Below are 27729 nucleotides of genomic sequence, written 5' to 3' on the forward strand. Positions count from 1 at the left end.
CTAGGAATATATTTCTGCAAAGTAAGCCTGAATATACTTACTCAGACATTCCCTGCAGCCAACTGAAGTGGATTTATTGCAGAATGCCAGGATGCCACCCTAATTTTTTATTCCATTTAACAAAACTACTACAAAATCATGGTAATATAGTGCAAATAACTTCATATTGACTTCAGTTTATCATCATCAATGCAGTTGCTTCAAGAATCACCCTGACATTCTTATTAAAGGCAAATAAAACAAATAAAGCAATTCTATTCCACTGTAACCTTGCTCTCTCATATTTTGACATCTGTGGCCCCTCAAATATTTTAGCATTTATACAGAGCTGAATTCATATTCTCTATCCTGTAAATTTATTTCTCAGATAGAGCAAGGAGGATGCACAGTTGTATAATTGACAGACGAGCATGGAATAGAATAGAATAGAATAGAATAGAATAGAATAGAATAGAATAGAATAGAATAGAATAGAATAGAATAGAATAGAATAGAATAGAATAGAATAGAATAGAATAGAATAGAATAGAATAACAGAGTTGGAAGGGACCTTGGAGGTCTTCTAGTCCAACCCCCTGCTTAGGCAGGAAACCCTACACTACTTCAGACAAATGGTTATCCAACATCTTCGTAAAAACTTTCAGTTTTGGAGCATTCACAACTTCTGGAGGTAAATTGTTCCACATATTAATTGTTCTGTCAGGAAATTTCTCCTTAGTTCTAAGTTGCTTCTCTCCTTGATTAGTTTCCATCCATTGCTTCTTGTCCTGCTCTCAGGTGCTTTGGAGAATAGCTTGACACTTTCTTCTTTGTGGCAGCCCCTGAGATATTGGAACACTGCTATCATGTCTCCCCTAGTTCTTCTCTTCATTAAACTAGACATGCCCAGTTCCTGCAACCGTTCTTCGTATGTTTTAGCCCCCAGTCTTCCCCTAATCATCTTCCTTGCTCTTCTCTGCACTCTTTTTAGAGTCTCCACATCTTTTTTACATCATGGCGACCAAAACTGGATGCAGCATTCCAAGTGTGGCCTTACCAAGGCATTATAAAGTGGTATTAACACTTCCATGTGATCTTGATCCCTGGCTCCCTGGCCCATGCCTTCCTTGTAGCCCTGTATTGGCTGTGCAGCAAGGAACAGGGGGGTGAGCGCTTAGCAACAGAGGAATAGAGTAGAGTAGAGTAGGGTAGGGTAGGGTAGGGTAGGGTAGGGTAGGGTAGGGTAGAGTAGAGTAGAGTAGAGTAGAGTAGAGTAGAGTAGAATAGAATAGAATAGAATAGAATAGAATAGAATAGAATAGAATAGAATAGAATAGAATAGAATAGAATAGAATAGAATTCTTTATTGCCCAAGCGTGATTGGACACACAAGGAATTTGTCTTGGTGCATATGCTCTCGGTGGATATAAAAGAAAAGATACATTTGTCAAGAATCAAGATACATTCAACAAGAATCAAGTATTTGCCCGATGTAACCCTGCCAAACCATGACATACCCCGCTTCTTGAGATATCCACCAGGCACGGAGTTGTACAGAAAAACAAGATAACAGAAGTTAGGTCACCGGTAGAAGCAAATGGCAGAGGCAATTCCAATTCTTAGCAAAGCAATTCTTACAGAAGCAAAACAGCAAGTCAAACCTACTGACTCTACTATTATGTCCCACTAATTCTACCTATTCTATGATAATGATGATGATGATGGTGGTGATTATGTCCTTTCAATAGAAAACAGGGCATGGATTCTACCTGTCTGTCTACTTCCCCAACATAACCAGGCTTGCACATGAAAAACATTTATGTTTGAAATAATAGAAAATACTTGTAGCTCGGGTTTTAAATTTTGGCAGTGGTTAGAATGTTCAAAGCATTCACAAACTAAATTGAAACAAGCTTGGAGAGCAAACCACTGCCAAAACCTTTTATGTATTACTGCAATTGCCTGCCATGGGTTCAAACGACGGATCTATTTCATTTTGTATAATTTTGACATGCTGCATACAGTATTTTGGGGAAAGAGAAGAACCTACAAGAAACCCTAATCACCAGAAACTCTAATCACCAAACATCTCACCCGATGGGGAAACTTTATCAAAGCTTATATTTGTCCCTAGAAACTTGGCTTAAACATTTCAATGACTAAAGACAGTTTTGGCTTGTCTAACTGTGTCAAGCCTCCATCTGCCTTTGGCCCCAAATCAAACTGCAGATTCCTCAGTGATTCTGAATCACCCCCAGTTCCAACTGAAATCCAACGTTGTCAGGGGACTTCAATGAGGTCATCACCTTGACCGCTCCCGTTGCCCCTAAGTAAAAATGGATCAATGCTTTCAAATGTGTCCTTGCATTAAATCACACACTAACAACACGCCGATATTAAAACCAGGAGAAGAAACCCATCCAAAGTTCTCCCATTCATACTAGTCAACGGCCTCATTGGAAAGCTCTTCCTAATAAATACTTTTTTTTTTTTTTTTGCTTTAATTTATATGCTGCCCTTCTCTGGAGACTCAGGGCAGCTTACAATGCGTTAAGCAATAGCCTTCATACTTTTGTATATTTATACAAAGTCATCTTATTGCCCCCACAATCTGGGACCTCATTTTACCTATCTTTGAAAGGATGGAAGGCTGAGTCAACCTTGAGCCCGGTGAGATTTGAACTTGCAGTAATTGCAAGCAGCAGATGTTAATAACAGTGCTTAGTCCGCTGTACTACAGGCTCTTACTATACTTGTCTTATATAGGATGAACACCCTTGGAATGGTGTGGGAATAAGAATGGATTTCCAGAGGGAAAAAAATTGCAGGCACAGGAACCAGAAGCAACACTCAGGTGACCCTGAGGACACAGATAAATCTCCAAGGGCTTCAAGGACCCTCTAAAAGGATGCAAATGACCAGCTGTCTGCAAGGAATATAAATCATTCCATTTCCCCATCATCCTGTACCAGAGCTGAAGAAGCTTCTTGGATGAGAAGCGAAAGGTCTTCAAAAGAAAAAAAAACAAGAAAGTCCAATTGCCTCCTGAAAAAGCACCTTTGGGACAACCATGACCTAGAAGATGACTGAGAATCTCTACAGACTTGCCTTATATAGAGTAACAGATTTTTTTAGGGGGGAAACAAGCTGGGCAAGATAACCCAGCAATTGTCAATCTTTGGATTCTGGATTGGAAAGCCGACGCCGCTTGTCATAAACCATCCTGGAGAGTGGTGAAATCCAATTTTTTTTACTACCGGTTCTGTGGGCGTGGCTTGGTGGGCATGGTGTGGCTTGGTGGGCATGGCAGGGGAAGGATACTGCAAAATCTCCATTCCCACCCCACTCTAGGGGAAGGATATTGCAAAATCCCCATTCCCACCCCACTCTAGGGGAAGGATACTGCAAAATCCCCATTCCCACCCCACTCTAGGGGAAGGATATTGCAAAATCCCCATTCCCACCCCACTCTAGGGGAAGGATATTGCAAAATCCCCATTACCACCCCACTCTAGGGGAAGGATACTGCAAAATCCCCATTACCACCCCACTCTAGGGGAAGGATACTGCAAAAACCCCATTCCCACCCCACTCTAGGGGAAGGATACTGCATAATCCCCATTCCCACCCCACTCTAGAAGGATACTGCAAAATCTCCATTCCCACCCCACTCCAGGGGAAGGATACTGCAAAATCTCCATTACCACCCCACTCTAGGAGAAGGATACTGCAAAATCCCCATTACCACCCCACTCTAGGGGAAGGATACTGCAAAAACCCCATTCCCACCCCACTCTAGGAGGATACTGCAAAATCCCCATTCCCACCCTACTCTAGAAGGATACTGCAAAATCCCCATTCCCACCCCACTCTAGGGGAAGGATACTGCAAAATCCCCATTCCCACCCCACTCTAGGGGAAGGATACTGCAAAATCCCCATTCCCACCCCACTCTAGAAGGATACTGCAAAATCTCCATTCCCACCCCACTCCAGGGGAAGGATACTGCAAAATCTCCATTACCACCCCACTCTAGGAGAAGGATACTGCAAAATCCCCATTACCACCCCACTCTAGGGGAAGGATACTGCAAAATCCCCATTCCCACCCCACTCTAGGAGGATACTGCAAAATCCCCATTCCCACCCTACTCTAGAAGGATACTGCAAAATCCCCATTCCCACCCCACTCTAGGGGAAGGATACTGCAAAATCCCCATTCCCACCTCACTCTAGGAGAAGGATACTGCAAAATCCCCATTCCCTCCCCACTCCTGGGAGGAAGGATACTGCAAACTCTCCATTCCCACCCCACTCTGGGGCCAGCCAGAGGTGGTCTTTGCCTGTTCTCCAAACTCAAAATTTCCGCTACCGGTTCTCCAGAACCTGCTGGATTACACCCCCGATCCTGGACAGATGGACCAGAGGATAACAGTAACCAGTAACAAAAGAGTTGGAAGTGACCTTGGAGGTCATCTAGTCCAACCCCCTGCCTAGGAGACCTGTACTGGGGATTCGAACCGCCGAACTGCCGACCTTTCTTTCTGACGGACAAGCTCAGTGTCATAGCCACTGAGCCACCTAGTCAGGTGTAAGTCAAAGCCGTACCAAACATGCAAACGGGATGTTCCAAACAGCCTCTCATTTTTGACTCCCCAGCAGGATTTGTGTGTCCCCCCGACCCCCCCCCCCCGCTTTATTTGCCTATGCCGGCAAAGCGCCTTACCGGACCGGGCTCTTGCGCGAACCCGGGCTCCAGAAGAGGTTTCCCGAGACTCCACGGCGAAGCTCGGGGCGGACGGTCAGCCGGCCACGCCGCCTTCGGCCATCCGGGGAGACGGAGGCAGCAGCCGCTTTTGGGGCGGCCTGAAGGCTGCTCACCTGGGCGCCCGCTCCGGCCTCGCTCCGCAGGTGGCGGGCGCGCTCGGCGGGGGGTTGCAACAGCTGCAACAGCTCAGGCGGCCCGGGGGGCTGCGTGGTCACCATGGCGACCGGGGCCGGGGTCGAGGGGCCGCGAAGATCCGGGCTCGCCCAACCGAGAAAGGTGAGAAGAACCGCGCGGCGGCGAGCCCCGCTTGGGCGCCTGGAGACCTCCCTTCCGTAGGCGCCGCGCCTCCGCTCAGCTGCAGCCCCGCACGGCGCCCGACCCGCGCCGACCCTTGCAAAGGGTTCCTCCCGCTCGGAGATGCCCATTTGGGGCGCCCGGCGTGGCGCTATCAGGGGGGAGAAAAGTCCGAGCGCCTGCGCACATCGCTGGCCGGTCGCCGGCTGACCGTGGGGCGGGGGGGGAGAGAGAGAAGCTTTGGGATGGGGGGAAGGGGCGTTTCGCAAAGCAGGTTGGGATGGGGGGGGCTGGACTGAAGGGCTCCCCCACCCCCTCAGCTGGGAAAGCGGGCTGCGCGTCGGCTGCTCCCCTTTTCCCTTGCGCGCTTTGGCCGCAGAGCCTCGGGAGTGCTGCGGAGAAAGGGACCTCCCTCCCTCCCTCCCCACACACCCATACACCACACCGCCTTCTGCCGCTGAGTCCGCTGCAGCTTTGGGGGTCTCTCTCGTAGCCTGGAACCAACCAAGAAAAGTGGGTGGGGGTGGGGGGGGAGAGGACGGTGAAGAGGACCCAAATGTGCTTTTTTTCAATTGGCAGCTGTACTTTTCTTTTTTTTTTATTCTTTGAAGACGTTTCGCTTCTCATCCAAGAAGCTTCTTCAGCTCTGACTGGATGGTGGGGAATGGAAGGATTCCCCACCATCCAGCCCCCACCATCTCGATAGATAGATAGATAGATAGATAGATAGATAGATAGATAGATGGATGGATGGATGGATGGATGGATGGATGGATGGATGGATGGATGGATGTGGTGGGTAGGTAGGTAAGGGAGGGAGGTGCTGCTAAAGAAATTTAAAAGAGTATATTTGACCATATACACACAAACACAAAACTGGAGGGAGAGAGACAGACAGACAGACAAATAGATAGATAAGGGTGGTAGGTAGGTAGATAGATAGATGGTAGGTAGATAGGTAGGTGATAGAGAGAGATAAGTGTGGTAGGTAGATAGATGATGGATGGATGGATAGATAGATAAGGGTGGTAGGTAGGTAGGTAGGTAGGTAGGTAGGTAGGTAGGTAGACAGACAGACAGGCAGGCAGGCAGGCAGGCAGGCAGGCAGGCAGGCAGATAAATAAGGGTGGTAGGTAGATAGATAGATGATAGGTAAGTAGGTAGATGGATGGATGGATAGGTAGGTAGGTAGGTAGATAGATAGGTGCTGCTAAAGAAATTTAAAGGAGTATATTTGGCCATATACACACAAACACAAAACTGGAGATAGATAGATAGATAGATAGATAGATAGATAGATAGATAGATAGATAGATATCTCCAGTTTTGTGTGTGTGTGTGTATATGGTCAAATATACTCCCTTAAATTTCTTTAGCAGCACCTAGTGAGTCCAGATTCCTGGGACAGGAAAGCCTAAAGGCCATCTCGGCAAGTGATACTGGAAGAGAATGCTGCAGGATCTAATCTGGTTTGAAACATCTGGAGGAAACTTTAACTACAACTCGAACTGAATCTAAAAAACGCCAGAAAGTGTCCTGCTTGTGCTGTCACCTCATTCTGGGGTTTTAACTCACCTCAGCTTTTAATCTAAGCTTTGCAGTTCAATGTGCTGCTGAACTTGACCAGAAATGAACAGCGTTGATGGCAGTGTGTTTCAGCCATCCACAGATGTAAGATAGAGATAAGCCACATTTACACACCATTCAGAAGGTACAATTTTAAAAAAAAAAAACGCTAAGAATTAAATAAAAAGACCAGGACACATTCTCTCCAGCAGCACTCAGATAAACAGAGATTGGCACCAGCCAAACAATCAAACAGAAAATTATAATCATGGAACTATCAAGGAGAAGATTCCACCCTCACCAACCCTAGCAGGACAAGCTACTGTGTATAAACAAGGAGCAAACCCAAGACTCACTAGCACTGATGATGTCATCTACTTGAAGACATCTAATAAAATGTCTTCAAGCACACCACCAAGCTCAGAGCTCACCAAGAACTCCACATTCAACCTTGAGTTACAGATATTCTTTTCTATGAGGTTCTAGAACTGCAACCACAATTTACAAAAACAGAAGGACAGCTCTTCCTGCAAGCTACGGGGACCACTTCTAACATGATATTCACGAGAGAAAAGCTATAATATGTGTATCAACATTTTTATTTAGCACAGGAACGGACAGCAAGTAGATGACCTTGATTAAATCTCAAAAAAGCTAAGTGGGATCAGTCTGGCGAACATCTGGATGGGAAATCACCAGTCATTTTTTTTTTTTAATTTGATTTATATGCCACCCTTCTCCGGAGACTCAGGGCGGCTTACAATGTGCTCAGCAATAGCCTTCATCCTTTTGTATATTTATACAAAGTCAGCTTATTGCCCCCACAACTGGGTCCTCAATTTACCTACCTTAGAAAGGATGGAAGGCTGAGTCAACCTTGAGCCTTGGCGAGATTCGAACCTGCAGTAATTGCAGGCAGCTGGTCTTAATAACCAGCTTAATAACAGGGTGCCTTAGACCACTGTACTACCAAGGCTCTTTCAGGGCTGTAGGCTAAATTGGAAAGTTGAAAAAACCACCCCATTGGAAGTCAGTGACCATATTTGGTATAGTTGCCAAGAAAACTACATGGATGTATATACCTAGTCACTAGTATAGAATACAATAGAATTTTTTATTGGCCAAGTGTGATTGGACACACAAGGAATTTGTCTTGGTGCATATGCTCTCAGTGTACATAAAAGATATGTTCATCAAGAATCATAAGGTACAACACTTAATGATAGTCATAGGGTAAAAATAAGCAATCACGAAACTATCAATATAAATCGTAAGGATACAAGCAACAAAGTTACAGTCATACAGTCATAAGTGGAAGGAGATGGGTGGTGGGAACGATGAGAAGATTAATAGTAGTGCAGACTTAGTGAATAGTTTGACAGTGTTGAGTTTTGAGGGTAGGAGTTGAAACAGTTTATGTCCAGGATGTGAGGAGTCTGTAGATATTTTCACAGCCCTCTTTGACTCGTGCAGTATACAGGTCCTCAATGCAAGGCAGGTTGGTAGCAATTGTTTTTTCTGCAGTTCTAATTATAAGGAGGGTAATCGGAAAAATAGCAGGATTAGGATTTCCTTCTTTGAGAGATGGAATAACTCATTTAGCTATTTGTTTTTAAAACAAGATATTGTTAAGAGAACAAAATTTAGTATGAATTCCAGGTTTTACACTCAAATGGCGGTGTATTGGTTGAACCTTGTGGCTGAATGACAAATGCATTTAATAGTTCATCAAATTATTGCGGTTGTGACTCCAGAGGCCCTGTATTTACCAATTCATTTAGCCATTTCTATACAAAAAACATTGCCAGGAATAACCCATCATTAAGTATAATTCAGTCAAATTCAAAGCATTTTAAAATCATGTTCCTTTGTAATGGTTTTACTTTGGCTAAATTCAGTAGGTCACTAAGATAATTTATTTTAAAAAGACTTGGAATGTGATATGCTTGAAGATATTCTCCTATTATTGTACTTTATATGTACTCACTCAGTTACAGCCAAAACAATTGGATTCCTCTATCTTTTTCTCATATACATTTAAAACAACCTTCCTATTTATGGTGTGTATTTTTAATGTACTTCTGAACTTTACACCCTGTTTCCCCCAAAATAAGACATCCCCTGATAATAAGCTTATTTCAGGGTTCAAAAAAATATAAGATAGGGTCTTATTTTTGGGGAAACACGGTACTTTGCAAGTTACTCTAGGCATGTTATCTTTCATAGAAAAAAATAATACAATCATAATTTAGTATATGATCTTAATCTTAGGACATGTTCAAATCTTTGGGAAAAACATAATAGGGAAAAACTTAGGTTTTTAGTATAAAGAAATGGCAATATTAAACAATTTATTTTTAAAGTATTAATGTATAGGTAGAATTCAGCCTTAATACTTGTAGCTTTTAAAATTTGGTTTTTAAAGCTCTTTTTATCTTATATTACTTTGAACATTTATATATGTTATAATAGGTTGTTAAATATCTTTTGTTAATAAAACAATTTGTTCTGGTTTGGTTTAATGAGAAGAAATTATGGGCATAAAATCACTTTTTATTTATCAAAAATGATACTTTGAAGGTGTCTTACTACTTTGAAGTAGTTAATGAGCAATTTTCAAAGGAGGTTAGTGAGGGAAGATGGCAGATTGAAGACAGCTCTGCAAAAAAGAGCACATCCACATTTGTGGACATTTATAAATTGCTGATTAGATCTACCATTCATGTACTGTTAATGACTTATGTTTGGCCAAACGACAAAGCCAAGAAATGGCTTCATTCTGGCAATTTAAAGTCTGAATTAGACACGGAAGAAGAGGACCAGTTCCTATGATCCTCTCTGGATAAAAGAGAGAGAAGTGAGATTACCCAAGCTGTTTCTTCATTATGGTTGCTCCTCATAAAGAGAATGAAAGGCAGTTTCTGGAGAGAGGGGGGCAGAATCAAGAGACAGGAGAATTCACCAGAATTCGAGTTTCCCTTCCAGAAAATTTTATAGACAATATCCATGGCTTGCATGATTTTTATTTTTGTAGGTATGGACAGATCATGGCAACTGTTGGAAATATGATCAACCTGCTTCATCAAAAGGAATTATGGTAAATTTCCTCAAAAGGTCTTGGACTATATCCTGCAGAGAAAGAGTATACTTACTATTCCTTGGCATACAAAGCCTATTCAAGAATAGTTATGTGACGGATTTCCAACTCATTATCAATTAATTTTAGATACATGGAGGGTTTTTTTTTTGTTTTTGTTTTTAATTTGATTTATATGCCGCCCTTCTCCAGAGACTCAGGGCGGCTTACAATGCGTTAAGCAATAGCCTTCATACTTTTGTATATTTTTACAAAGTCATCTTATTGCCCCCACAAACTGGGTCCTCAGTTTACCTACCTTAGAAAGAATGGAAGGCTGAGTCAACCTTGAGCCTGGCAAGATTCGAATTTACTAATTGCAGACAGCTGGAGTTAAATTACAATGCATTAGTCTGCTGAGCTATCCAGGCTCTATCCAGGTTGCAGCTCCTTCATATATAAATTATAACCCATTTATTATAAAAATTAAATAGAAGAAGCTCTAGACTGAAGAGGTGGGGACGTTACGGACTTTTAACATTACAAGAGGATATTGAATTGCCGGCAGAAATTAAAAGACCTCTTTCAAATGAACTTAATCTCTGATGACTTTTTATTTACTAAATAAAAATGAGATTCCAACAAAGCATTTATGAAAACATTTGTTTATCTCTCTGGCATTCAAGAAAGAAAACTCTGGAGAAACAGGTGGTATTTGGGACTTAGAAAAAAAAACAAAGCTATTTCTAATCTATGAGATTTAATCGAAGTAAATAACCTTCTAAAATGGTTAAACGTTAAATTTTGGCAAACAGAAATATTTTGAAAAAATAGTGAGTTAGACAATTGCTGGTTTACCAATTGTAACAGGACCATGATAAAAGCACTATTACTATTATTATTTTCTAGATGTATTCTACAGTTAGGGGACTGATGGAGCAATTCAAGATTGCTTAGTAAATAGACATCTGATCCAGAAGAGACTGAATACTATTTACAAAATATATGGACCAAAACAGGAAATGCTTAACAGACCATAACAGAAGATGAAACCAAAGAAATAACTTAAAAAGCAAAAACCCAACCTTTGTCTAGTTTAGCATCCTGCAGTATACAGGTAGTCCTTAATTTACAACCATTCATTTAATGACCATTGAAAGTTACAACGGCACTGAAAAAAAGTGACTTGCAACCATTTTTCACACTTAATGTCCATTGCAGCATTCTCATGGTCACATGGTTAAAATTCAGATACTTGGCAACTGGTTCATATTTATGACAGTTGCAATATCCTGGGGTTATGTGATCATCTTTTGTGACCTTCTGATAAGCAAAGTCAATGGCGAAGCCAGATATAGAATAGAACAGAACTGAACAGAATAGAATAGTTGGAAGGGACCTTGGAGTCTTCTAGTCCAACTCCCTGCTTAGGCAGGAAACCCTACACCACTTCAGACAAATGGTTGTCCAACATCTTCTTAAAAATTTCCAGTGTTGGAGCATTTACAACTTCTGAAGGCAAGTTGTTCCACTGGTTAATTGTCCTCACTGTCAGGAAATTTCTCCTTAGTTCTAGGTTGCTTCTCTTCTTGATTAGTTTCCATCCATTGCTTCTTGTCCTGCCCTCAGGTGCTTTGGAGAATAGTTTGACTCTCTGTGACAGCCCCTGAGATATTGGAAGACTGCTATCATGTCTCCCCTAGTCCTTCTTTTCATTAAACTGGACATACCCAGCTCCTGCAACTGTTCTTCATATGTTTTAGCCTCCAGTCCCCTAATCATCTTTGTTGCTCTTCTCTGCACTCTTTCTAGAGTCTCCTCATCTTTTTTACATCGTGGTGACCAAAACTGGATGCAGTATTCCAGTTATACGGCCTTACCAAGGCAGTATAAAGTGGTATTAACCAATTTAGTAAATTTAGTAATTTAGTAAATTTAGTAATATAGTAATAATTTAGTAAACAATCATGTTACTAGCATAATCAGTGTAATGATTCACTGAACAAGCATGGCAAGAAAGGTGATAAATACGGGCAAAACTCACTTAACAACTGTCTTACTTAACAACGGAGATTTTGGGCTCTGGCTCTAGGTGGTCTTCCGGGTGCGCTTCAAGGTTTTGATTATCACCTTTAGAGCGCTCCATGGCTTAGGACCTGGTTATTTACGGGACCGCCTGCTACCACCAATAGCCTCCCACCGGCCGGTACGTTCTCATAGAGAGGGGCTCCTCCGGGTGCCGTCGGCCAAACAATGTCAACTGGCGGCCCCCAGGGGGAGAGCCTTCTCTGTGGGGGCACCTACTATCTGGAATGAGCTCCCCCCGGAGATACGGAGGATCCCAGATCTGCGCACCTTCTGTCGCACTCTCAAGACTTTTTTATTCCATCAAGCCGGCCTGGCCTACATCTTTTCCCTAAAATGTAAATTTTAATTTGTTTTTAAAATTATTGGGTGTTTTTAATTTGTCTTGGCCAAATTGTTTAATTCGGTTTTATTCTGTTTTTAAATTTTGTATTTATGTGTTTTATTTCGTGGCTGTTCATCGCCCTGAGTCCTTCGGGAGTAGGGCGGTATACAAATCCAATAAATGAAATGAAATGAAATTCTGGTTTTAAGTTGAGGACGCAAAACTTTTAAAGAAATGTTGGTTAAACCAACCCAGACAACAATATCAAAACTCTTTTTGTCGTGGAGAGAAGCTTTTATTTCCTTGAAGTATACAAAGAAAGCCTTTTTGTCTAGAATTGTTCAAATCTATTTCCTTATCGATTGTAGACTACAAGATTTTTATAGGCTTGTAGACTACAAGATTTTTATAGCCTTTACTTACAAAGAGAATCAATGGTTTTCTAACCAAATTAATGCATACTGACCAGATGGATTTGTCCCAAAGAGATTACATAATAGACAATAACAATTTGTTTTGAAAATTATTAAACAAATCAGAAGAAGGCAATTATATTTGTTTTGATGCGAACAAAGATCTCGATAATTTGGAATGGTCTTTCATGCTTACACTCTAACATAGTGGCTCTAACTTTTTAACATAGATACAAAATATTTATAAAGAACAAGAAATAAAGATCATGAACACAGGGTAATTTAGCATCAAAATGTACCATGAGGAATGTGACAAGACCACGTTGCAATCTCATCCCTTATTCTTATTGGCCTTTGAGCCATTGGCAATTAAGCTGCATCAATAAAATAAATTTTCAAAAATTAAATTAGCAACACGAGATACTGACTTGAAATTATATGCCATGATAGCATTCTTATGATATTTACAAACTTACTTACATACATACTTACATACATAATTATGCAGCCTAAGGATTTTCTAGAATTGACAATGCCGTACATATAACAGTATAGTTTGCTATTGAAATGTCAAATCAATAAACCAAAATGTTGACAGAGAATTTAACTGAAGAAGAAAAATAATTGTATCAAATAATGGGGTTCAATATTACTGCTGAAAAGGTTAAATACCTGTTTATTTGACAAAAAATATTAAAGACGTATTTAAAAATAACTATTGACCAATCTGGAAAAAATATAACGGCAAACACATTAAGTTGAAGAGAATTAAAACTGACTTGGTAAGGAAGAATTGCAGAAATGAACACTCTTCCAAAGCTTATCTTTTATGCCAATTGATTCCAATAAAAATTGAAAACAAGGCACTCTTATGATTGGCAGAGAGAAGTAACCAATTTTGTAAGGTCTAATAAAAAAAATGTGGATTAAATTTAAGATACTACAGGATTTGAAAGAATGAGATGGTCTGATAGTCCCAAACTTTAAACTTTATTATCAAGCTAACTAATGTGATTATATCACATTATGGCTGAGTTATCTCTACTTAGGAAACAGGATGTTTTTTAAAAATGCTCAATAAAAACAAAAAAGGGAAAAAGCATGATACAGGTAGTCTTCGAATTACAACAGTTCATTTAGTGACTGGTCAAAATTAAAACGGCACTGAAAAAAGTGACTTATGATCGTTTTTCACACTTACGACCTTTGTAGTAGCCCCGTGATCATGTGATCAAAATTCAGATGCTTGGCAACTGACTCATACTTACGACCGTTGCTGTGTCTCAAAGTCACATGATCACCTTTTGCAACCTTTTGACAAGCAAAATCAATGGGGATACCAGATGCATTTAACAATCTTGTTACTAACTTATCAACTGCGGTGATTCACTTACCAACTCTGGCAAGAAAGGTTGGAAAATAGGACAAAACTCACTTCACCAATGTTTCACTTAACCACAGAAATGTTGGCTGTACCTGTACTTAATTATTGTACCTGTACTTAATTATAAAAGTTTCATAAGAAAACAGATTTAAGTTGTGATTTTCCTGACATTTCTTTATGAACCACTTAGACCCGTGATGGCGAACCTATGACACGCATGCCACAGGTGGCACGCGGAGCCATATCGGTGGGCACGCGAGCGTTGCCATAGTTCAGCTCCGGCGCGTGCAAGCTGATTTTCAGGCCTTTCGGGCACACCGGAAGTCGGGAAAATGGCTGTTTCCGGCCTCTGGAGGGCCTCCAGGGGGTTGGGGAAGGCCCATTTTTCACTCTCACCAGAAAGGCTCTGGAGCCTGGGGAGGGTGAAAGACGGGCCTACTGGGCCCACCATGCCATTGCGTGCCAAAAGCGGTGGGAACATGGGGGAGGGCCTTGCGTGCGCATGCACGGGGATTACACACGTATGTGTGGGGGGTGGGGCGCATTGAATTATGGGTGTGGGCACACACGCACGCGCCCCCCCACTCCCCCCATTTTTGGCACATGACAGCAAACAGGTTCGCCATCACTGACTTAGACTTTAAGCTTTCACTGTTTCCAAGTCTTATTCACCAATAACTATATTTGGCTCCCTGTTTTGTTTTTGTTTTTGCTTCAGACTCAGCTAAAATTTTAAACTACCTGTTTGTATCACTTGTTTACTAAAGAATTTTTCTGGCTATGTCTTAAGCACATAAGGAAGAGAAATAATAAAACAGGTAATCACATATGGGATGCAATTGTCAGTACACAAAAAGTCATTTATTTTCCAGGTGGCTTCAAAAGAAATTGGTTCTTTGGGACTATGGCCATTCAAGACATACAGCAACAGATGGATAGAAGAAGTTGGCGTATCTCGATCCAATTCTCAGTTAATCCAGCAAAGAAATTTCATGTAGTATCCAAACTACTATACTGGTAGTTCTTGATTTGTGACCACAATTGGGACCAGAATTTTTGTTTTGCTAAGCAAGGTAGTTGTTAAGCAAATTTCCCAATGAGTTTGCTTGTTGAATAGGAATATCACAAATAGTGATCAGAGGACTGATCACCGGGATGCTACGAACATTGTAAACACATGCGGGTCTTGCCAAGTGTCCAAATTTTGATGGTGTTGACCATGGAGATGTTACAATCATCATAAGTGCAAGGCCCCGTCATTTAAGTCACTTTTTTCAGTGCCGTTGTAACTCCAAATTATTGCTAAATCAATGGCTGTAAGTCAAGGACTATCTGTATATGATTCTTGACAAATGTATCTTTTCTTTTATGTACACTGAGAGCTTATGCACCAAGACAAATTCCTTGTGTGTCCAATCACACTTGGCCAATAAAAATTCTATTCTATTCTATACACTGTAAATTATTGTATGCACACGTGTGTGTAGCCACAATATCAAATGCTCAAATATATATTTTTTGCTAACCAGTGTGCAGCATTTATTTGCTCCTATCCTTATCCCAAGTGCTGCGTGCACTTTGGAAGAAAAATACAGGTAGTCCTCGACTTACAACAATTCGTTTAGTGACCGTTGGAAGTTACAACGGCACTGCAAAAAAAGTGACTTTCACACTGATGACCATTGAAGCATCCCCATGGTCACGTGATTTACATCCTGATTGCTTGACAACTGACTCACATTTACGACGGTTGCAGTGTCCCAAGGTCACGTGACTCCCCTTTGGTGACCTTCTGACAAGCAAGGTCAATGGGGAAGCCAGATTCGCTTCACAATTGCGTTAATCATTTAACAATCGCAGCGATCCACTTAACAAATGTGGCAAGAAAAGTCATAAAATGGAGCAAAACTCACTTAATAAATTTCTCACTTAACATCATAAATTTTGAGCTCAGTTGTGGTCGTAAGGTAAGGGCTACCTGTAGTTAGGAGGGCCATGGATGCTTGTGGTGGGAGCTCAAAAGATTCTAAATCTAGGCATCATTTTTAGTACAAGTAGTGAAAAACCAGGGGTGAAATGCTACTGGTTCACTCCGGTTTGGGCGAACCGGTAGTGATAAAAACTACCAGTTCAGGCAAACTAGTAGTAAAAGAAAGCTTGAAAAAAGGTTAAAAAAAAGTTTTTAAAAAGTAAAAAAAAAAAAAAAAAAAAAGGTTGAACCGGTAATTACAAAAGCTACCGGTTCCTCCAAACTGGTATTTCCAACGATCAGCTGTGCCGCATGGTTTAGCTTTGCTAGAAAGCAGGAAATCCTGCTTTCTAGCAAATCTAAATTGCGTGGCCCGGCTGATCCCCCCCCTCGCTGTTCTACTTACCTTCCCAAGCCTCCTTTTGGCACGTACTATGCATGTGCATGCAGCACGTGTTTGGTGTGCATGCGCCCGCACATCACGCACTTGGCGCACAGCGTGCATGCGCGACCAGCGAACCGGTAGCAAACCGGTTTAGATTTCACCACTGTGAAAAACCCTAAAGCCTAAACAACTGGATTTGGCTCGACTTCAACATTTTCTTGTTAAAACAAAACAAAGAAGGCAAGCATTGATCAAACATAGCAGAACATCTTTCCTAATTAGATTCTCTTGCCAGGAAAAAAACACCCACTTTGGTCTTCTTCTTTAATGAACTTCTTTCTTCTTCACTTTATACCCAATGGAAAGGCTGATAAAAGGGTGTTGGCAGAAACAATGCAGATTATGAAATGACAGGTGGGATACAAAAAAAAAAAAAACCCTCCTCAAACGAGAGCTACATCTGCCCTGTTTTATTTCCGCCAAATTTAATTAGAAGGAAAATTTTCAATTTTAAGAGAAGGGAAATCTCCCATTTCAGGAAACAGCAGAACCTATTCGCCGGTTTATTGCATTATATTTAAATAACGAGTAATGGGGCTTGACAAAGCTTGCTTTGGTTCCAGAATTGGAAAACCTAAAGTCATAAAAGGAGACCTCTATATTAGTGGTGGGTTTCTCCCGGTTTGGCCCTGTTCGGCCAAGGCGGTAGCGGTGATGGTATTACGTCACCGAGCCAGTTCTTTTTGTTCGGGAGCTGCCCGCCACCGCATTATTCTTGCCTTTTATTTGGCCCTGCCCCCAATCTATTCGCTGCCTCCCGAGTCCCAGCCAATCAGCTAGAAGGAAAAAAGTGTTTAAACTCTTGCCGTGGGGCTTCAAAGGGCCACCCTACAGCTGATCAGTGTTAAAAGGCAGTGTGGTGGTAGACCGGTGCCTCCAAAAACAAATGAGTAGACCGGTACAGCTCTGCAAGCAGTTAAAAGCCTGGTGGACCAGTACTTCTGCTAAATCCTAAAGAATTGTCACATGACCATCAAGCCACGCCCACAAAATAAGCCACGTCCACAGAACCGGTAGTAAAAAAATTTAGAACCCACCCCTGCTCTCTCTCTCTATATATATATATATATATATCTAAAAACACTCCTAAGCACCTGAAAGCAGCTTTTCCTCTGAAACCCACAATCTGCATAAAACCACAGTTTTTTGAATCGGCATCTTTCAGTAACAGCACAACTATCATTTTCATGGCAAGATGCCACAGACAAGGTGGAGTTGTGGGAATAAGTATGCTAGTCACACACTAATCTTCATCAATGTGCTGGAAAAGGAACAGCTCGTTTGTGATTTCCAGCTTTTTACACGGGTGGAGTTCTGTCCATAAATATAAAACTATGAAAAGAAAAGCCAACGTTTTTTTTCTCCCTTTTCATCAAATTAGCTTTACTGTTACTTGCGTAATTAAAATGCAAATGGCACGCCATCTCAAAGGTCGCTACTACTAAAAATAATTTAACAAGGATGGGGTGGGGGGGGAGAGACCACTTTCCCTAAAAGGAAAGCAAATCTGAACCATGAATGGTGAATTAAATAAAAAACCATACCATGATATTTATTAAACATTATCACCTGTCATTTAAAAATATCTGGGAATGGGTTTGTTTGTTTTTTTTAAATCAAATTTCAAGAATGGTGCTTTACAATTACGGATTAAGTATTTGTAATATTTAATGACAGACCAAGAAAAGTTTCTCTTCTGCTTGTAAGTGGAAGTGAGGGGGAGGGGTAACATCACAATTTACAATTTACAAAGACATCACAATTTGGCCCTATTTCCAAACCACGCATACTGGGTTAATGCAGATGAATTGGGAAGACACCAGAAAGAAATCAATTGACCCACACAACTAATGCCAAGGGAATTAAATTTACCCCAAAATAGACATTGGGCACAAAGTTAACCCATCCATCAATGGGACTATGGTTACACCTAAGCTTAAATTTAACTTCTTCCCCTACTTAGTCCTCCACAAAGCAGAGCTGGAGAGAAAGAAGAGATGAAAATGTTGATCTCTCCATTACAAAATTCACTATTGAGACTTGGCAGCCCAAATTCCACTTTCCAAACATAGAAGAGCTGCAGAGGCCAAGGCAGGCTTACTCCTGCTGCCTTAGCTATATATATAGTGTACAAAGTTAGCACCCTCTCCTAGAAGAATGAAATGTTTTGGGAAATATTAAAAAAGGCAGAATATTAGATTTCCCTAAAGGAGAAACATGCTCTTGGAAAGCAGCTCCCACCTTTCTTAATAGCCCTAGCAGACTGGGCCAGCCTAATTACAAGACAAAAGACCTTCAGCTCCAGGGTGATGGGATTAAGACATGGCCCTTCAGGACATAGTAGGACCATTTAGAAGAAGACACAGAGCCCACTGCATTGCAATCTCCTATGGACATTGCATCACCCAGCAAACTTCAACCAAACCTGGGAGCTCAGACAAACATGTCCCCATAGGAATCATAGAATACATGTTCTTGCACAGGAACAGGAAGCTCAAGTTCAAAGCCCAAGAGAAGGTATAAAAGCTCCTCACTCTCAATTCCATGTGTTCAGCTGCAGCAGAGAACCAGGTTCTCTGCTTCATCAATAAACCATCTTTCCAATCAGCTTCCATGTTTCCAGTGTCTTTCTCCCAGCTTGGAACTGAACCAGATGGATATTTCTCCCAACAATAAGGAAGGGGCACATGCTACTAGGCAGCCTCGCCAGCACTCTCCAAAGACAAGGGTTCCAGGGACATTAGAGCAGAGGTGGGTTTCAGCACGTTCTGACCAGTTCTGGAGAACCGGTAGCGGAAATTTTGAGTAGTTTGGAGAACCGGTAGTAAAAATTCTGACTGGTCCCGCCCCCATCTATTCTCTGCCTCCCAAGTCCCAGCTGATTGGGAGGAAATGGGGATTTTGCAGTATCCTTCCCTTGGATTGGGGAGGAAATGGAGATTTTACAGAATCCTTTCCCTGGAGTGGGGTGGGAATGGAGATTTTACAGTATCTTTCCCCTGCAATGCCCACCAAGCCACGCCCACCATGCCATGCCACACCCACAGGACCGGTAGTAAAATTTTTTGAAACCCATCACTGCATTAGAGGTTTCCACCCCAAAAATATGTGGCAGCTTTCTTGCCAAAATCAACAGGAAAATGATTTAATAGGGTCAAACTACCGGTACTTGCAGGACTGGGCCCCTCCATCTCTTTGCAACCATGGAAACCTATGTTCAAACACTGATGTTGACTATCAGCTGCTTCTCTTTGGTCCAAAGTTGCAGACGTTACCCAGATGTCACAGCTGGATTATATTCTAATAGATGAGAAGCTCTAGGTCAGGGTTGGACTGTGGAATCCTTGGTACTCTCCGAGCTGGTTTGTTTGCTGGCAGACCTTTTATTACCCAACTAGGCAACAAATGTCACACTCAACTGATGATGTTACCGAGTTCAGTGGTGGGCTGCTGCCGGTTCAGACCGGTTCGCCCGAACCGGTAGTTTTGACCAGCCACCCTGGTGCTACTCCGTCATGTTTTTGAAGCCACGCGAATGTGTGGAAGGCCAGGCGTTACAACCAGCAGCAGCCCACCTCTGCCTAGTTGGGTGACGAAGCAAGCAAACAATCCAGCTGAGAGAGCACCGAGAATCCCACCAATTATATATATATATTATTGAGTGTGCCAGAATGGAGCTAATTTTTTTTTTTTTTAAAATTTGATTTATATGCCGCCCTTCTCCGGAGACTCAGGGCGGCTTACAATGCAATAGCCTTCATACTTTTGTATATTTATACAAAGTCAGCTTATTGCCCCCACAAACTGGGTCCTCATTTCACCTACCTTAGGAAGGATGGAAGGCTGAGTCAACCTTGAGCCTGGGGAGATTCGAACCGGCAGAAATTGCAGGCAGCTGTGTTAATAACAGGGTGCACTAAACCACTGTACTATCAAGGCTCTTTTAAAGCACCCATTTCCCCTTCAGTCAAATGTCAACTGCTGGCTGTCTGATTCTCACAGCTGTTTCAGTCTCACATTTCTTTCTTCTGATTTAACATCCCTTCTGCTTTGCATCCCTTCTGTGATTGAGGCTGAATAGGAATAGGTTGTTTTGACCTTACAGGCATTCCTGCCCTGGGGAAACACAACTCCTCACTTATCTTCCATCATACTGGTTTGAAGCACTGGAAGTGTAGGGTGAAGGATGCTGGTCTTCTGAGGGAATAATGTATAGCAGGGGTGTCAAACTCGCGTCGTCACAGCGTCGTCACGTGAAGTATCGTAACTTTTTTCTCCTTTGTTAAACCAGGCGTTGGCATGGCCGGCGTGTAACGCGTCTGGCCCGTGGGCCAGTAATTTGACACCCCTGATGTATTGCTTCAGTAACAGTAACAGTAACAAAGTTGGAAGGGACCTTGGAGGTCATCTAGTCCAACCCCCTGCTCACGCAGGAAACCTATACTAGTCTTCTGTCCCAGCTACGGACCCCAAAGAACGCAGCACACACAAAGTCTGTACAAACCTTAGTTTACTAAATTAAATCAGTCTTTTTCAAATAAAGGCTGTTAAACTTTCTTAACAGCCTACAAGAATCCAAAGAATAATCGTAATCTTACTATGGTTGGCAGAAAGCCCAGAAGCAATTTGCAGGAACCTGATATGAGAACTAAGATCAGGACGCGAAGGAGAGTGAATGAAGTTGTTCCCTGCAAATTGCTTCAGTTGGCGTCCTTCCTTAAATAGGCTAAGGGAGTGGCCAATTAGTCCCAAGCCTTACTCTCGAGGAGACCTCCTCCTGAGGAGCCACTCCTGCCTTTTGGCAGCTCTGCATGCCCGTGCATCGAGAAGCGGCTCCTCCTCTTCTTCCTCTTCATTGATGGGAGCTTCTGGAGGTTCTGAGGGCCTTGGCTGAATCCCCACCTCTGGCACCACATCTTCTCCAGCCTCCTCATTGTCCAACTTGAGTGCCAGCTGCACAGGCTGCTGGCGCAGCACCACACCAGCCTCCTTGCTGTCGGAATCTGCTACTAGCTGCACAGGCCACTGATGGGCCACAACAACTAGGGATTCGAACCGCCAAACTGCCAACTTTTCTGATCGACACCTAGCCAGGTTAGCCAGGTTCAATGAAGCCCTTGTTTATCCTGGCTTATCAGATCCACAGTATCTATAACACAACTCCAAAAGGCTGTATATACTGATGAATTAAATATATTTTTAAAAAATATTTTAAAAGTGCACATTTAAATATAAATGTACTTCATATCTTCTGTTAATTCAGAGTGATATTCCTCTGATCAAGATTCTGATGTGAAAACAAAGAATCTGAAATTCTGCTGATCTTTTGCGGAGTAAAATCCGCCCCTGTTTTGTTACTTCCTATGTAGCCAGTTCTAAAAATATTGTGCACAACTCAAGACTGAATGGAAGGATTGATTAATAATTCAATATTTTCCGATCTCTGAATAGCCATTTCTTCAGCATCGGGGACTTGACCTCTGTTAATTTACCTTCCGCTCATTCTCAGTAAACGTATTTTAACTAATTCGGAGCTTTAATCTACATGTACAGCTTCAGTTCAAGTGTTTGAACCTTTCATAGTCAAATCTTATTTCTCATACGACCCAGAATTCTTTCAACATATTAAGATTTACACATAAATCAATTGTTATCACAGTCATAGACAAGTCCGGAGATTTTTTTACATAAAAAAAACAGAATAGAATAACAGAATAACAGAGTTGGGTAGGACCTTGGAAGTCTTCTAGTCTTCTAGTCCAGCCCCCTTTTCAATAATTTTCTATAATTTGCTGTATCCTCGTCCATCCTCTCAACTTTTCTGCATATGTGAGGTTTCTTTTAAGCTGATACGTTTTAAAATAAATCTAATAAAATAATAGTTTGTGCCCCGTTCAAAATATGGGCATGTCTCTAATTTAACTTTTTGTAAATGCCAAAAGGACATTGTGCTGAAAATTCACAAAGCATACAGAGACTCAGGAAGTGCCACTGAATGCTGTCCAATCTCTTCTTAAATCTTATAGGCATCTGTAGAAAATTCTAAAACCTGCTTATTCACTGTTTGAGAGACAATATCACTGTATTTTTTAAAAAAGAAAGCTTAGCTTTTCCAGTGAATACGATCACAGGAATAATGTAACTTCTTTCTTTCTTTTTTTGTCTTGTCTTTATTCTTTACAAAGATCTTAGTTTGGAACCCAAAGAATAAGAGCTGAAGAAAACCTATTAGATACAAACTAAAAAGTCATGCATTTAGTGTTTAAGAATTGGGCAAATAAAACAATTTTTAAAAACCCTACATATATGTCTGAGCGAGCCACCAATTATCAGCACTACTGTATACAATACGCAAGTCTTTCTCAACCTCAGTAACTTGTGCGCACTTTATCTCCCAGAATTGTCCAGTCATGATGGCTGGGAAATTCTGGGAGTTGAAATTGCTCATCTTAAAGTTACTCAGGTTTAAACACTGCCATACAGAGATCAGAGAAGTTGGATTCAACACTGCCAAGTTGATGATTTTGACTACATCCTATGGACACCCCAAGGTCAGGGGTGAAATCCAGCAGGTTGTGACAGGTTCTGGAGAACCAGTAGTGGAAATTTTGAGTAGTTCAGAGAACCGGCAAATGCCACCTCTGGCTGGCCCCAGAGTGGGGTGGGAATGGAGATTTTGCAGTATCCTTCCCCTGGAGTGAGGTGGGAATGGAGATTTTGCAGTATCCTTCCCCTGCCACGCCCACCACGCCACACCACACCACACCCACCAAGCCACGCCCACAGAACTGGTAGTAAAAAATTGAATTTCACCACTGCCCAAGGCAGTTAGGTTGGTAACTCTAGGGAAAGACTAGAATATGTTTTCTTGCAAAGCAAAACTAAAAAAGAAAAAAGCTTCAATTTACATATGAAATAGCCCCTCATTATTTTCTATAATTTGCTGTATCCTGGTCCATCCTCTCAACTTTTCTGCATATGTGAGGTTTCTTTTAAGCTGATACGTTTTAAAATAAATCTAATAAAATAATAGTTTGTGCCCCGTTCAAAATACGGGCATGTCTCTAATTTAACTTTTTGTAAATGCCAAAAGGACATTGTGCTGAAAATTCACAAAGCATACAGAGACTCAGGAAGTGCCACTGAATCCGTCAAATGTTTTACTGGGCAATATTACAGTTTCATTTATCCAGCTGCAAAGCAGACTTTGTACTTTTGCAAGGTACATCTTGTCAAACTTTGATAAATTAGATCCATGCGGCACAATTTATTTATTTTATTCTATTTATTTATTTTTCAAACTTCTATACCGCCCTTCTCCTTTCGGACTCAGGGCGGTGAACAGCCAAGATAAAAAACATTTATACATAAAGTTAAAAATAAATTTAAAATAATTAAATAAATTTGGCCCGTAATTTAAAACTTATCAATTTAAAATCTGTATCAAATTTTAAAACCAACCATAAAATCAGGACAGTCCGGCTAACTGAAAAAAATAGGATTTTAGGGCCCGACGAAAAGTCCGGAGGTCGGAGATCATTCGTATCTCTGGGGGTAGATTGTTCCAAAGGGTAGGTGCCACCACAATGGCTCTGAGCCCCACCTTTCTTAAAATCCTGTTTCTCTGAAGGCACAAATGCATTGCCTTCTTTTTCCTCCTCAGTGTGCATTCCGCTGAGGTTTATATTTTAATGTTTCCCAACCAAAAGTGAACTTGGGTTTATATCTCCAAGTGTGCAACCTTTTAAACCGAGACCTTCAAAAAGCAACATTCTCTGCTCCGTGGAATTAATGCACACATAGTAATTTATGAAACCTAATGTCAAGTGCCTCCCCTTATAACACCCTGAGACCTGTTCGAAAATAAACAGACCTTGACTATTCCACATTTTCTCTACCCCTCCACGCTGAAGTTGCAAATGCATCTCCCTCTTAGCTACAAAGGGAAGAAGGGCTGTCAGTATAAAAAGCCAAGCAGAAAGGGAGATATGAAGATTTTAAACCCGTGATCTTTTACTCTGTATTTAGTCTTTTGTAATTTTAGTCTTTATAACAGTTTTTATAGCTCTATTTTTATTATTATTATTATATTGTAAGCTGCCCAGAGTCATCTCAGTCAGCAAGATGGGCGCTATACAAATTTAATCAATAAAAATATAATACATTTTGAAATGGAATATAGGTAGTCCTCATTTAACAACCAGATTCTTAGTAAATATTCAAATTTATGATGGACCCACAGTACTTGTGGTGCTTATGACCTACCTTCCAGAATTCTGCAGGTACCACACACAACCCTGTAGCCACATGACCACATGATGGCCAATTGATAGTTGCCTTGCCTTTATGGCTAGACATAATTTCTGCCTTTTTTTTCTTCTTTTTTTGCCTGATAGCGGATTTTTTTGATCAGTTTTTGGCAAAAAACGCCCATAGGAATGCATTGACTCACTTAATAACTGCAAAAAAAAGGTCATAAAACCAGGTTGGTCACGTGGGTGCCTGTTGTGGCCTATCATCGGCCTGTGCAGCTAGTAGCTGATTCCTGACAGCAAGGAGGCTGGTGTGGTGCTGCGCTAGCAGCCTGTGCAGCTGGCACTCGAGTCGGACAATGAGGAGGCTGGAGAAGATATGGTGCCGGAGGCAGGGATTCAGTCAGGGCCTTCAGAACCTTCAGAAGCTCCTTTAAGTGAAGAGGACGAAGAGGAGGAGCCTCTTCTCGATGCACGGGTGTGCAGAGCTGCCAAAAGGCAGGATTGGTTCCTCAGGAGGAGGTCTCCTTGAGAGTAAGGCTTGGGGCTAATTGGCCACTCCCTTAGCCTATTTAAGGAAGGACGATGACTCAGGCAATTTGCAGGGAACAACTTCGTTCACTCTCCTTCGCGTCTGGATCTTAGTTCTCTGCAAAATTGCTTCTGGGCTTTCTGCCAATCATAGTAAGATTACAATTATTTATTCTCTGGAATAAGAATTCCAAAGTTAATTAACTTTCTTAAGAAAGTTAATTAACAGCCTTTATTTGAAAAAGACTGATTTAATTTAGTAAACTAAGGTTTGTACAGACTTTGTGTGTGCTGCGTCCTTTGGGGTCCGTAGCTGGGGCAGAACAGTGCCTTAGCTTTCAACCCTCATGATTTATGATGGAAATTCCAGACTCTATTACAGTCATAAGTCGAGGACTACCTGTAACCAGGTATTGAATAGATGTTGGGTTTCGAAAAAGAGAAGCTTCTCAGTATATTTTAAAAGGAAACGGGAAGTTTAATGGAATAGAATGGAATGAAAAATTTGGGGAAACTGATTTTTTTTTTCTTCATTATAGCCAATTTACAAGACTCTTGGAATCAAGAACTGCAAACTTCAGCTCTTTTCAATCAATGGACTCACACACATGAAGTTTATATTCTGTGACTTAAATTTGAAATTTATCCATCATAACATTGTTTTTCATATCTGCTGGACACCATGTAGGTTACCGAGTTTCTCAAATTTGGGAACTTTAAGATGGGTAGACTTCTGGGAGTTGAAATCAAGCATGAGAAACATTGATCTAGAAAATTTCAAAAAAGATTATTTTACGTAATTATTTGTGTTGCAACTGTGAGAACTTTGAGGGCCCTTTAACTCATGTTACCATCATATTCTTTGTGCCTCTTTTAGAATAATGTTGTATAAATACATTGATGGTATTGTGGAGAAATCTCTGGTTTTTAAAGACATATATCTTGAACTGAATATTAGTGACTATTTGGAATTTAGTATGTTCAGAGAACAAAGATTGGTTTTTCACGCTCTAATAAGTAGAAAAAAGAATAATTCTCAAGAAATAGAAAAATGCTATAATCCCAGATATAGAAATATCGGATTTTAGAGATGGGTTACTTAAGAATTTTTGAGGAGATTGTATGTTTGCTTAATCAGAAAATGTCACATCATATTTCCCTTTGGAAAAAAATCTTGGAAAGGCTTGTTCAATATTAAAAGCTTAGTTATTGTTTAAGATTTACAAGAGAAGGTGAACTAGAGATATACTATTTTTGTTGCGTTTTAATGTATTTTTCTATATTATAATGTTTTTCTTTTCTTTGGTTTTTGTGTCTGGTACATTGTTCATTTTTTATTTTACTTCGTGTTATTTTTTGTTCATTTGTTTGAACATGGATTAATAAAAACTTCTGGGGGAAAAAAGGCATATAACCTTTTGTGCAGCTTTCCCCCTATAATTTCACAAGCTTTCTTTTCAATAATTCACTGGGGCAGAAAGAAAAATTGAGTATAGTCTACCATGCCAAATGATATACACAATCCAGTTTTGCGATGCATGCTACTTGGCTTGTATTGGCAAATGACACAATCACACCATTTTTTTCCCTCTTAGCGTACATCTGCATAAAGTCAGTCTCATTTTCATTCCATTTCATTCCATTTCCATTTTCAAATTTTTTCGTTCGTGTGTAGCTGCATAACAACCATGCAACATTATGTTTTCCGGGATGGAGCATATAATTGAGTGGCTTAGTAAATTCTGGAGTTATTGAAGATCTTTTAGTTTAGAGGAAGTCCCTTATGGACTTTCTTGCTGAAAATAAGGGGGAAAAATGAAGTGATGATTTATGGATTTGATGAGTAGAAAGGGTAAATAATGGAAGCAGGAAACTTTGATGTGAGGGTTTAAAGAAGAGACTGGACAGTTACTTGTCTGAAATGGTATAGGGCAGTGATGGCTAACCTTTTTGCCGTCACGTGCCAAAAGCGGAAGGAGCAGGGGGGGCTTGTGCGCGCAGGTGCCCAAACCCATAATTCAATGCCCGCCGCACGCATGCGCGCATGACCCCTCCCCCCGCACCCCATTTTGGGTCAAGCAGGCCTCCCTGAAGCCTCCAGAGGTCAGAAATGGCCCATTTCCCAACTTCCGGTAGGACCAGAAGGCCCATTTTTTACCCTCTCTGGACTCCAGAGGCTTTCCTGGAGCCTGGGGAGGGCAAAAACCTGGAGCCTGGGGAGGGCAAAAACAGCCTTCCCCACCTTCTGGAGGCCAAAAACACCCTTCCAGAGCCCCCATGCGAGCCCTGGCATCCAAAACGGGCCATGTGGAGACTCTGGGGAGGGGAGGGGTGGAGTAGGCGGGGCCATCCAAAAATCAGCTGACCAGCACGCGCATGCACGCTGGAGCTGAGCTAGGGCAACGGCTCATGTGCCCACAAATATGGCTCCGCGTGCCACCTGTGGCATGTGTGCCATAGGTTCGCCATCACGGGTATAGGGTATCCTGCTTGAGCAGGGGGTTGGACTAGAAGACCTCCAAGGTCCCTTCCAGCTCTATTCTGATTGATTGATTGATTGATTGATTGATATAACCTTAAAGAGAGAGGGTAAAATATACATGTACTTATAATTGCTGTTAAGAAGATCAGAAGCCACTTTTT

General features: G+C 41.4%; 1 protein-coding gene across 4 annotated transcripts in view; it reads right to left on the bottom strand.

The window, feature by feature from the left end:
* Positions 1-27729, bottom strand: part of PHF21B (PHD finger protein 21B) — a 193280-nt gene that overhangs the window by 64081 nt on the left and 101470 nt on the right. The gene's annotated exons all lie outside the window — the stretch shown is intronic.

The sequence above is a fragment of the Pantherophis guttatus genome, chromosome 7 (assembly GCF_059756535.1).
Source record: "Pantherophis guttatus breed Tessera chromosome 7, ASM5975653v1, whole genome shotgun sequence".
Lineage (NCBI taxonomy): Eukaryota > Metazoa > Chordata > Lepidosauria > Squamata > Colubridae > Pantherophis > Pantherophis guttatus.